This window comes from Tenrec ecaudatus, chromosome 13, assembly GCF_050624435.1.
Source record: "Tenrec ecaudatus isolate mTenEca1 chromosome 13, mTenEca1.hap1, whole genome shotgun sequence".
Classification (NCBI taxonomy): Eukaryota; Metazoa; Chordata; class Mammalia; order Afrosoricida; family Tenrecidae; genus Tenrec; species Tenrec ecaudatus.
Genome location: NC_134542.1, coordinates 73,634,489 through 73,647,857, shown reverse-complemented (window position 1 = coordinate 73,647,857; position 13,369 = coordinate 73,634,489). Strand labels below are relative to the sequence as shown.

The 13,369-nt window shown below is 43.0% G+C and overlaps 1 pseudogene; it reads right to left on the bottom strand.

Moving 5' to 3' along the window:
- Window positions 1–3,548: 3,548 nt before the first annotated feature.
- On the bottom strand, window positions 3,549–12,818 carry LOC142424630 (small ribosomal subunit protein eS1-like; annotated as a pseudogene).
- Between the last annotated feature and the right edge of the window lie 551 nt (window positions 12,819–13,369).

Sequence of the window (13,369 nt, the reverse complement as noted above, 5' to 3'; positions counted from 1 at the left end):
CTCATGGTAGTGGTACAATGACAGATACTCAGACCAATGGAAAGTAACTGAAAACCCAGAAATGAAATCATCAGCATTCAGACCGCTGATCTTTGATAAGGGTCCAAAAAATATTCAATGAAAAGCAAATACCCTTTTTAATAAGTAGTGCTGGGAAAAATGGTTATCTACCTGCAGAAAAATGAATTAAGACCTTTATCTCACTCCATTCACAAGAATAAACTCAAGGTGGATCACAGACCCTGAAGTTAAACCCCAAACTATAAGGGCCTTCAATGAGGAAATTGGGACTGATATGAGAACTTTGGCACAGGGAATACATAGACTATCAGAAATAGGGAAGGATACAAATACAGAAGAGACACAAGTTGACAAATGGGATATACTGAAGATAAAACACCTGTGTACATGGAAAGACTTCACCAAGAGAGTAATAAGAGAGTCCACAGACTTGAAAAACATCTTTAGCAATGACATATCAAACAAAGGCCTTATTGCTAAAATCTAAAATACTCTGCTAGCTTATAAAAAGAAAAAAATGAATTTCCCACTGAGGAGGTGAACAAAGGACCTGAATGAAGTTTCACAGGGGCAGAAATCTGAATGGTCAATACACATATGAAAAAATGTTCCTGAGCCTTAGCCATAAGAAAAATGCAAATTAAAACAACAATGAGGTACCACCTAACACCCTCAAAGATAGCCCAATTAAAATATCAGAAATTATCAAGTGTTGGAGGTGCTGTGGGGAGAAAGGAGTTCTCATCCACTGCTGGTGGACCTCCAAGTATGTGTAGCCACTATGGAACTTGATCCGTGATATCTAAAACAGATGGAAATCAAGCTACCATATGACCCAGCAATCCACCTACTGGGCATATACCCAGAAGAGGGAGGAAACAAACCATGGCCAGACATCTGCATGCCAATGTTCATGGTGGCACAGTTCACAATTGCAAGGAGTTGGAAACAACCCAAATTTCCATCAGTTGATGAGTGGATTAAAAAACTGTGGTTCATACATATAATGTAGAACTACGCAACGCTAAAAAGTAGTGATGAACGTATGAAGCACATCACTGCATGGGAGGAACAGGAGGAAATCATACTAAGCAAAGTAAGCCAAACACAAAAGGACAAGTACAACATGAGTTCACTGAGGTAAGCTTTAAAAAAAGAAATACAAAAGGGGCATAGGGAAAAAGGTACTGTCTGCAAATATTCCTGGGGTGAGGACCAGATAATATTTCAGGGACAAAACCAAATCCAGGGATACATATAGTAGCCAACTAAAAACAAGGGGGGAAAGAAAAAATGGGGAGTGGGGGAACAGGACATTAATCCACCCAAGGGGAGGGTATTGTTTATATCTCCACAGGGAAAGAGGAACCAGACTTCAACAGAGTGCTCCAAAATGTGAATGCAACATGCTGGCACGGAGTAGGGAACCCGTGGAGAGGTCTGAGGGGCCAGCCCCAATCCCAACTATGTGGACATTTGCCCCTCCCCCAGAAGAAATTATTTCAGAGGAAAGCACTGAAGCTGCAGCTCCGGGAGAGGGACGTGTCTGATCAGAACACATGGGAGCAAATGAAGGGGAGGAAGAGAGAGTGGAGCACAACCTGGTCCACCAAGCCTTGAGGATGATATTCCTGCTCAGAGCAGCCAATCCACAGAGAAGACCATATGGATAGCCCCAATATGAGACACAGTATCCCTCACTGACCCATAGCCCTACAGGGGACAACACTGGAGACACAGTGTGGGAATTTTGCCTGATCTGATCCCAACACAAGGAGGCAAAACACCAAGGGCATGGAACAGAACAGCAAGGGGAACAGAGCAATGAAGTCCCCAGGGAATACCAAAAATAAACATTGGGACCACGGCTTGGCACCCCATCAGACTCCACCAGAAAACACTCCTAAAGGCCAACAAACAGTCCTTGACCTAACTACAAGCTTTTCTTTCTTGTTGTGTTTTGTTTTGTTTCTTTTGTCATTGGCTTGTTGCTGTTTTCTTTTATTTTTTTGCTTGGCTTTGCTCTTGGGGTGTGTGTGTGTGTGTGTGTGTGTGCATGTTATTATCTCTGAGGTCTGTCTAAATAAAATAAGCTGGATGAACAATCTGGAGGAGAAAACAATGGGACCAACAGTTCCAGGGGGACATGGGAGAGGGGGCATGGGGGAAAGGAAGTGGTAACAAACCTCGAGACAAGAGAACAACAAGTGGTACAAATTGGTGTTAAGGAGGGTGTAGGAGGCCTGGCAGGGTGTGACCAAGGGTAATGTAACTGAGAGGAATTACTGAAACCCAAATGAAGACTCAACATGATAGTTGGACAAGAGGAAAGTCAAAGGAAATAGAGGAAAGATCTAGGAGGCAAAGGGCATTTATAGAGGTCTAAATAATTTATAGAGGTGTAAAGGCATGAACATATGCAAATATATATATATGAGGATGTAGAAATAAACTTATGTGCATATATGTATAGGTTTAGTATTAAGGTAGCAGATGGACATTGGGCCTTCACTCAAGCACTCCCTCAATGCAAGAATACTTTGTTCTATTAAACCAGCATTTCATGACTCATCTTCCCGACAAAATCGCTGAAGAGAAAGCAGGGGCATAAGAAAATGTGGTGAAGAAAGCTGATGGTGCCCAGGCATCAAAAGATATAGCTTCTGGGGTCTGAAAGGTTTGAAAGTAAACAAGCAGCCATCTAGCTCAGAAGCAACAAAGCCCACAGGGAAGAAGCACACCAGCTTGTGTGATCATGAGGCATCAAAGGAATCAGGTATTAAGTGGGGTGGAGAACCAAAGCCCATCTGTAGGCAATTGGACATACCCTTATGGATGGTTTGCGGGAAGGAGATGAGCCAGTCAGGGTGCAGTGCAGCAACGATGAAACATACAACTTGATCCTCTAGTTCCTAAATGCCCACCCCCCCCCCCCATCATGATCCCAATATTACCTTACAAATCTGGCTAGACACTGATACAGATAGGAATTGTAAACACAGGGAATCCAGGATGGATGATCCCTTCAGGACCAGTGCTGAGAGTGGCAATACCAGGAAAGTGGAGGGAGGGTGGGGTGGAAAGGGGGAACCCATTAAAAGGTTCTACATATAACCTCCTCCCTGGAGGATGGACAACAGAAAAGTGGGAAGGGAGACGTCGGACAGTGTAAGATATGACAAAATAATAATTTATAAATTATCAAGGGTCCATTAGGGAGGGGGGAGCGGGGAATGAGGGGGAAAATGAGGAGCTGATGCCAGGGGCCTAAGTGGAGAGCAAATGTTTTAAGAATGATGAGGGCAATGAATGTCCAAATGTGCTTTATACAATTGATGTATGTATGGAATGTGATAAGAGTTGCATGAGCACCTAATAAAATTATTTTAAGTGTCACTTTCAACATGCCATTCCTTTAGCTAAGCCTTTTTAGATGTCTCAGATCCCTGCTCTAGTTAGTTAAGTTAATCTGTGACTTGATTTTTTTCACAATAAGACCTTTAATTTGTCAACATAAAGTCTGAATTTTAGACAGATTCTTGAACTGTTGACTCATAGCCATCAACTCGCTCCACTTCTGCACCTGTCTCATCTCCAGTAGTTTTTCCAGAACTGCCACCTTCACCATGAAGCTCCATGAGTTTTCCCAATTCAAACTTGGGATTTTTCAGCATCTTTACTTTTCTGACAAACACATCATGGAAAGGATAAGTACACTGGCAAGCCTTTTCTCGGTCTTTCTCAGTGCTGTCTGCAATCAGTTTATTGACCACTTCTTTTTTTTCTTTAAACATTTTATTAGTGGCTCATACAACTCTTATCACAATCCATACATATACATACATCAATTGTACAAAATACATCTGTACATTCTTTGCCCTAATCATTTTCAAAGCATTTGCTCTCCACTTAAGCCCTTTGCATCAGGTCCTCTTTTTTCCCCCTCCCTCCCCGCTGCCCCCTCCCTCATGAGCCCTTGATAATTTATAGATTATTATTTTGTCATATCTTGCCCTGTCTGGCGTCTCCCTTCACCCCCTTCTCTGTTGTCCGTCCCCCAGGGAGGAGGTCACATCTAGATCCTTGTAATCAGTTGCCTCTTTCCAACCCACTCACCCTCTACTCTCCTAGTATCGCCCCTCACACCCATGGTCCTGAAGGTATCATCCACCCTGGATTCCCTGTGCCTCCAGCTCCTATATGCACCAGTGTACAACCTGTACTCTATCCAGACTTGCAAAGTAGAATTGGGATCATGGTAGTTGCGGGGGGAGGAAGCATTTAGGATCTGGGGAAAAGCTGTATTCTTCATCGGGGCTACATCGCACCCTGGCTGGCTCATCTCCTCCCCTAAGCCCCTCTGTGAGGGGATCTCCAGAGGCTGACAAATGGGCTTTGGGTCTCCACTCTGCACTTCCCCCTTCATTCACTATGGTAACATTTCTTTTTTTTTTGATGATGCCTTATACCTGATCCCTTTGGCACCTCGTGATAGCACAGGCTGGTGTGCTTCTTCCATGTGGGCTTTGTTGCTTCTGAGCTAGATGGCCGCTTGTTCACCTTCAAGCCTTTAAGACCCCAGACTCTATCTCTTTTGATAGCTGGCTACCATCACCTTTCTTCACCACATTTACTTGTTCACCCACTTTGGCTTCAGCAGTTGTGTCGGGAGGGTGAGCATCATAGAGTACCAATTTAATAGAAGAAAGTATTCATGCATTGAAGGAGTGCTTGAGTAGAGGCCCGAGGTCCTTCCGCCACCTTTATACTAAACCTATAAATATAGACACATAGATCTATTTCCCCATCCTCATATATATATATTTGCATGTACAAGTCTTTGTCTAGACCTCTATAAATGCCTTTTGCCTCCTAGCTCTTTCCTCTATTTCCTTTGACTTTCCTCCTGCCCCACTATCATGCTTCATCTGCACCTGGATTACAGCTATACCTCTTTACGTAACCTTACCCTTGATCATTCCCTACCAGGCCTGCCACTCCCCCCTCACCACCAATTTGGATCCCATGTTGTTCTCTTGTCCCTGGGTTTGTTAATACCACTTCCTTATCCCTGACCTCCCCCTATCCCAAGTCCCCACGGAACTGTTGGTCCCATTGTTTTTCCTCCAGATAGTTCATCCAGCCTGTCTTATTTAGACAGACCTCTGGAGATAATAACATGCACAAAAACAAGACAGAGGAAAACAAAGCAAAAGTATACAACCAGACAACAAAACAACAATAAACCACTGACAAAGAACAAAACAAAACACATCAAAAAAGAAAGGCTTATAGTTAGCTCAAGGTTAGTTTGCTGGCCTTTAGGAGTGTTTTCCAGTCCAGTCTGTTGGGGCACCACGCCCTGACCCCAAAGTCCACTTTCACCATAGCCTGGGGATCTTGCCCCTCCATTTCCTGATGTTCTGCTGCACTCCCCCAGTGCTTTGCCTCGGTATGGTGGGTCAGGTCAGGTGCAATTCGCACACTGTGTCTCCGGTGCTGTCCCCTGTACTGCCATTGGTCACTGAGGGACATCACGTCTCATAGTGTGGCCAGCCATGTTGTTCTCTCTGTGGACTGGCTGCTCTACTCAGGAACATCATCCTCACGGCCTGGTGGGCCAGGCTGTGCTCCACTCTCTCCTCCTCCCTCTTCGTCTGTTCCCGTGTGCTCTAATCAGATATGTCCCTCTCCCGGAGCTACAGAATCAATGTTGTCTTTTGAAACAAATTCTCCTGGGGGAGGGGCAGGAATCCACTTAATTTTGGGTGCTGGGGCCAGCCTCCCAGACCTCTCCACCGGTTCCCTACTCCACGCCGGAATGTTGCATTCACACCTTGCGGCACTGAGTTAAAGTCTGGTTCCTCTTTCCCTGTGGAGATATAAACAATACCCTCCCCTTGGGTGGGTTAGCACCCCATGCCCCTGCTCCCCTTTTCTTCCTTATATTCATCCTTTTATTTTCCTTTCCCCACCTCCTCCACCATTGTCTGGTTTTGGTCTGGTCTCTTCCATACTACACCGTCTTCACCCCTAAAATGTTTGTATACAGTAGCTTTTTTCCCTATGCCACTTTTGCTTTTTTTTAAAAAAGAATTGTTTTTAAATTCTTACCTCAGCGGACTCATGTTGTACTTGTCCTTTTGTGCCTGACTTACTTCGCTTAGCATGATTTCCTCCAGTTCTTCCCATGCCGCTATGTGCCTCATACGTTCATCACTGCTTTTTAGTGATGCGTAGTATTCCATTGTATGTATATACCACAGTTTTTTAATCCAATCATCAGTTGATGGAAATTTGGGTTGCTTCCAACTCCTTGCAATTGTGAACTGTGCCGCAATGAACATTGGAGCACAGATGTCTGGTCTTGGTTTGTTTCTTGCCTCTTCTGCGTATATGCCTAGTAGGGGAATTGCTGGGTCATATGGTAACTCTATTTCCATCTGTTTTAGGTATCGCCAGATTGATTTCCATAGTGGCTGTACATACTTACAGGCCCACCAGCAGTGGATGAGAGTTCCTGTCTCCCCACAGCCCCTCCAACACTTGTTGCTTTTTGAATTGGGCTACCTTTGAGGGTGTCAGGTGGTGCCTCATTGTTTTTTTAATTTGCATTTCTCTTATGGCTAATGATCGGGAACATTTTTTCATATGTTTGTTGGCCATTCGGATTTCTGCCCCTTTGAAACTTCTGTTCAAGATCTTTGCCCATCTCTCAAGTGGGCTGTTAGGTTTTTGTTTTTTTTTTCTCTTTGGAAGCTAGTAGAGTATTGTAGATTTTAGTAATAAGGCCTTTGTCTGATGTGTCATTGCTAAAGATGTTTTCTCAGTTCTGTGGGCTCTCTTATTACTCTCTTGGTGAATTCTTTCGATGTACATAAGTGTTTTGTCTTCAGTATATCCCATTTGACAATTTGTGCCTCCTCTGTGTGTGTGTCCTTCCCTAATTCTGATAGCCTGTGTATTCCCTATGCCAAAGTTCTCAAGTTGGTCCCAATTCCCTCCTTGATGGCCCTAATAGTTTGAGGTTTAACTTCAGGGTCTGTGATCCACCTTGAATTTATTCCTATGCATGGAGTGAGATAAGGGTCTTGCTTCATTTTTCTGCATGTAAATATCCATTTTTTCCAGCACCACTTGTTAAAGAGGGCATCTGCTTCCCATTTGATATTTTTGGGGCCCTTATCAAAGATCAGCTGTATGTATGCTGATGCCCTTATTTCTGGGTTTTCAGTTATTTTCCATTGGTCTGAGTATCTGTCATTATACCAATACCATGCAGTTTTGAGAACTGTGGCTGCATAGTATGTGCCAAGGTCAGGTAAACCAAGCCCTCCCACGGTGTCCTTCTTCTTGAGGAGTTCTCTGCTAATTCTGGGTTTCTTCCCTCTCCGTATGAAGTTGGTAATCAGTTGTTCCATTTCTTTGAAGAAAGATGATGGTAATTGTATCGGGATGGCATTAAACTTATCTAGTGCTTTTGGCAGAACTGACATCTTAACTATATTAAGTCTTCCAATCCTCAAGCATGGGATATTCTTCCATTTGTCGAGGTTGCTCTTGGTTTCTTGTAATAGTGTTCTATAATTTTCCTTGTATAGCTCTTTTGTTTTTTTCAATCAGGTATATCCTTAGATATTTCAATTTGTGTTTGGCTATTGTGAAGGGTACCACCTTTTTGATCTCTTCTTCTGTGGTCTTATCTGATGTGTATAACAGTCCGATGGACTTCTGTTTGTTGATCTTGCATCCTGCACTCTGCCAAAGTCCTCTATTGCTTCCAATACTTCCCTTGTGGAACTTTTGGTCTTTTCCATATATAAAATCATATCATCTGCAAATAATGATAATTTCACCTCTTCCTTCCCCAGACGAATACCTTTGATGGCTCTTCTTTGCCTTATGCTGTTAGCTAAAACCTCCAGCACGATATTAAATAGGAGTGGGGACAAGGGGCATGCTTGTCTGGTCCCCTTCTTCAGTGGGATTGTGTTAGTCTTTTCTCCATTGACTACCACGTTGGCTGTTGTTTTTTATATATAGCTTGTATTGTCTTGAGAAACTTTTCTTCCATTCCTATCTTCTCACGGGTCTTAAATAGGAATTGGTGTTGGATGTTGTCGAATGCTTTTTCTGCGTCTATTGATATTATCATGTGGTTCTTATAGGTTTTCATGTCAATGTGACGAATAATACTAATGGTCTTTCGTATGTTGAACCATCCCTGCATCCCTGGTATGAATCCCACTTGGTCATGGTGAATTTTTTGTTTTATATACTTTTGTATTCTGTTGGCTAGTATTTTGTTAAGGATTTTTGCATCAATGTTCATTAGGGATATTGGTCTGTAGTTCTCGATTCTTGTGGGATCCTTGCCCGGTTTGGGTATCAGAGTTATACTAGCTTCATAGAAGGAGTTCAGGAGTTTGCCATCTTTTTGTATGTTCTGGAAGTTTCTGTAGGATTGGTATTAGTTCTTCCCTAAATGCTTGGTAGAATTCTCCAGTGCAGTCATCTGGTCCAGGGGATTTTTTTGTTGATAATTCCTTGATAAACTTTTCTATTTCTTCTATTGCTATGGGTCTGTTGAGATTCTTGAAGTCCACCAAGGATAGTCTAGGGAGGGATTGTTTTTCCAGGAATTTGTCCATGTCTTCCAAATTGTTGAATTCATTTGGAGTACAATCCTTCATAGTATTGTGTAACTATCCTTTTGATTTCATTAGGGTCTGTTGTACTAACCCCTCTTTCATCCCTTATTCTTGCTATTGAGATTTGTTCCCTCCTTTCTTTGGTTAGGTTTGCCAATGGTCTATCGATCCTGTTTATCCTTTCAAAGAACCAACTTTTAGCGATATTAATTTTTTCCCATAGCTTTCTTATTTTCCCTCTCCTGGATCTCAGCCCTGATTTTTATTATTTCTTTTCTTTTGCTATTAGTAGGATTGTCCTGCTGACTCTGCTCTAGTTGTTGTAAATTTTGTGCCAGCATATCAATCATGAGTCTCTCTTCCTTTCTCAGGTGTGCATGTATTGTTATGAAACTTCCTCTGATGACTGCCTTTGCTGTGTCCCATAAGTTTTGGTACGTCGTGGGCTCATTTTTGTTGGTTTCTAGAAATTTCCTGATTTCATCTCTGATCTGCACCTGTACGCACTCCTTTTGCAGTAGAGAGTTATTCATCCTCCAATTATTTGCTCTTATTTTCTTTGTCTTCCTTTGGTTGATTTCTAGTCTTATGGCACAGTGGTCAGAGAGAGGGGTCTGTATTATTTCAATGTGCTTAAATTTATGTAGATTTGCCGTATGCCCCAGCATGTGGTCTATCTTCGAATTTATGCCATGGGGACTTGAAAAGAATGTGAAATTTGTTATATTTGGATGAAAAGCTCTGTAAATATCTATCAGGTCAAATTGTCTAATTGTGGAGTTTAGCTCTCTTGTCTCCTTTTTGAGTTTCTTTCCCTGTGATCTATCTTTCTCAGTGAGTGGTGTATTGAAGTCACCCACTATAATTATAGAGTCTGTGATTTCTTTCTTAATCTTCTGGAGTGTTTGGTTGACGTATTGAGCTGGTCTCTCATTAGAGGAATATATGTTTACAATGCTTAGTGGTTCGTTGTCTATGATTCTATTGAGCATTATATAGTGTCCCTCCTTATCTCTTTTTATGGTTTGTACTTTGAGGTCAATTTTATCCGAGATTAGGATTGCAACCCCTGCTTTTTTTGTATTGCTCTTTGCTTGGTAGGTCCTTCTCCAGCCTTTGATTCTCAGCCTATTTTTGTCTGTAGCCTTGAGGTGTGTCTCCTGTAGGCAGCAAATTGATGGGTTGTGTTTTCTAAGCCATTCTGCTAGTCTCAGTCTTTTAATGCCTGAGTTCAGGCCATTGATATTCAGGGTTATCATCTCTATCTGCTGACTCTGTGGTGTCATTTTATACCTTTTGTGTTGGGAGTTTTCCTACTTTCCTTTCTCATTAGTGTGTGTTTTGTGTGTGTATCATTCTTGACTTCTTTCCATCCTTAAGCCATTGCTATCTTGGGGTCTGTGTTCCCTTTGTTGCCCTCTGGGTGAGGTTGTTCTATGTGAGGGTCTCTTATTTATGCTTGGTGAGTGTTGTTCTTCTGCCCATACTGAGTCGGTGAGGATCTTTTGTAAGGCTGGGTTTGTTGTAACATATTTTTTGAGTTTTTCCTTGTTTGGGAAGACTTTTACTTCTCCATCGATCTTGATCAATAATTTGGCTGGGTGCATTGTTTTCTTTCAATTTTTGGAATATGTTACTCCACTCTCTCCTTTTTTTTTTCATAGTTTCTGCTGATAGGTCTGAGCATATTCTTATGTGGGAACCTTTATATGTGATTGCTTGTTTTTCCCTAGCTGCTCTCACGATTTTCTCCTTTTCCTCAAAGTTGGATAGTTTAACTATTATGTGCCTTGGTGTTTTCTTCTTGGGGTCCCATCATGCTGGTGTTCTTTCAGCCTCCTGGATGGTTGCCTGGTTTTCATTCATTAGGCTGGGGAAGTTTTCCTCCAAGAATTATCTCGCTATTGTTACAGATGACTTCTTTGTTGTGTCTTCCTCCGGTAGGCCAATAATTCTAATGTTGTTCCGCTTCATAGCATCAGACATAGCTCTTAGGTTTTCTTCGGCTTCTCTGATGCTCTTATTAGATTTTTGTTCACGTTTATTAAAGTCTGCTTGTCTGTCCTCCAAGTCCTGATGCGGTTCTCTGATTCCTCCAATCGATTCTCAAGGACCGTGATTCTGCTATTGTTTTTTTTATCTCCTCACTAAGCTCCTGTATTTCCCTTTGGTGTATGGCTTTTATCTCCTCTATGGTTTCATCCTTTTTCTGTATTGTTTCCCTCATATCCTGTATGACTTGAAGCAGCATTCTGAAAATTTCTTTGTGTGGCATCTCAATGTCTGCTTTTTCTATGTATGTTGTTATGTTCAGGACATCTTCTGCCTTTGCCTTTTGTTTTTCCTGTTTTCTGGTTGAGGTTGTTGGGGCTGATGGCTGTTTGCGTTGAATTGTTTTAGAGGGACCAGGTGCCATTTTCAAGGCTCTCTCTGGGAGACTTACAGGAATGCTTCTTCAAACTGCCTACAGCTGATTTTACTATGGGATTAACCTACCACTTTATCTTCCTGTGGCTTCCCTATCAGGGGAGTGCCCCAGATGGCTGATGGGTTGCCTGCTTCAGTGTTGGAAAGGTTGGGCTGAAGTCCCTGCAATTGCTTGGAATGTTGATAAGTGTTGGCTGAGCTGGTTTATGCCCCCCAGGTACACACACAGGAATTCCTTGGTGAGAAGTTGGGCGAAGTATCCCCTGGGGAGAAAGCAGGCCTTTCCCGAGCCTTGGGCTATCTATGCAGGGTGGAGCTCACCTAGCTGGGTGTGGCTCAGGCGTAAATGCCCTAGGGCAAAGGGAGTGTTCTGTAGGTCAGCTGTGGAGTGTGAGAAGACAGGGCAGAAATAAGGAGGAGGAAAAAAATTAAAAGGTAAAACTGTTTAGACTGTGCAGGGAAGTTAGGGAAGCAAAAGCAACTATGTAGCTGAGTCCCACTCCCTGCCTGTGGAGCTGCAAGGGTTATTCCTTGCCCCAAGCCCCAGTGGCAGGCCTCAGCTGAGCCACAAGAAGAGTTGCAAGAAAGCCGCTGAGCAGCCCTTAGAGAAGTGGGGGGGACGGAGAGCAGAGATATTAACAGAAGCCGCAATGTAGCTGAACCCTGATCCCTGCCTGTGGAGCTGTGAGGGTTTGGGTTTAGTCCCTGCTCAGAGGACGCGGAGCAGCAAGCTGTGGCTGTGCTGTGAAAAAGTTCCTGCCCAGCCCTCCAAGGCTGTGTGGGAATAGAGAGCAGAGATGTAAACAGAAGCAACAATGTAGCTGAGCCCCATCCCAATCCCTGCCGGTGGAGCTGCAAGGGTCCTGTCCCTGCCCTGAGGCATGCAGGGGAAAACTGTGGCTGTGTTGAGACCAACCCTGCTACAGGCTCCAAATGGTCCTGGCTCTGTCAGATACAGTGGCGGGGCTAAGGTCAATCCCCAGCTGGCTTCCACTGAGGTAAGCCCCAGCCCCTCAAAACCCCGTGAGTCTGTGCCTACTTATCTTTATGATGCACCCCCTGCGATCCAGCAGCGTTGAATTACCCCCAAGCAACTCTCCTGGGCTCGATTCTGTGGAGTCCCCCTGGTGTGTGTCACTTCGTCTCCATCTTCCCAGAAGTCTCACCCCGACCACTTCTTTCAAGTCTTTTCACCTCTAGGGTCATGATTGCCATACTTTTCTTTCATATTTTGCGAACCTGCTGGTGCTGAGCATAAGAAGTTTTCTGAATCTGATTGTTGCATTTTTTAGTAAAACCAACACAGAACAGCCAAAGTAGACACTCACTGGTTGTCTTGACATCAACATGCGCTTCAATCCTGGTCTGCCATTTCTTTACCGTGGAGCACATCTTGTCCCGTGTAAGGTCTATGCCGTGAAAGTCGGCCAGGCAGTTTTGCCCTGAACATCCTCGGTCATTAACTTAAATTTCCTAAAGGCAACCTCATTGCTTTGCAGATCGGCAAGGCGCACTTCAAAAACTTGACCCTTGAGGCCATCAGATGCAATTGTGGTTCCTTGAGTCCTGGTGACTCGTATTTCCCCAACGTTTCTTATATTAAACATACTTTCACATTATACCAGTCTTTCTTAGAAAATGGATCAACGCACTTACACTTGCTTCTTAGCTCCTTTTTTTGCCACCTTTTGTAAGGCGCTTGTTCTTGCCAATCGGCATGGTGTCCTGCAGAGAGCCAAAAGGGCTATGACTTGATTTTAACCAACCAACTTCAAAAAGTTATTTTGAGAGAAGAATAGACATTTTCATGAGATAGATACTAAACAAACATGGAATTATTCTTATTTTGTGAGGAATAATATATAATGTTATCGGATCATCTGAGAGATTGAATATATATTTTAGAAAGTATTCTGAATGATATGAAATCACAGTGTCATGAGATGTGAGATTTGTTTGAAAACAATTCATAAAAAGGAAAAAAGGATAGAAGAATCAAGTTTGGTAAATTCTTGGGAATTATTCTAGGAATTGAAGTCCACTGTATTATTCTCTATCACTCTTTATGGGAGAAGATGGAGCTACAATGTCAGAAACGCACAGGGACTGCTCAACTCTGTCCTAAGGGGTTGCTGTGAGTCAGAACTAGCGCAATGGCAGAGAGTCTGGTTTGGGTTTTGAGTCTTTAAAATGCATTTACAATAAAATAGGTAACAATGGCGGGGGGTGGGTGGGGGGAGGTTGGGTTTGCAAATGGCCTAATCCATTGT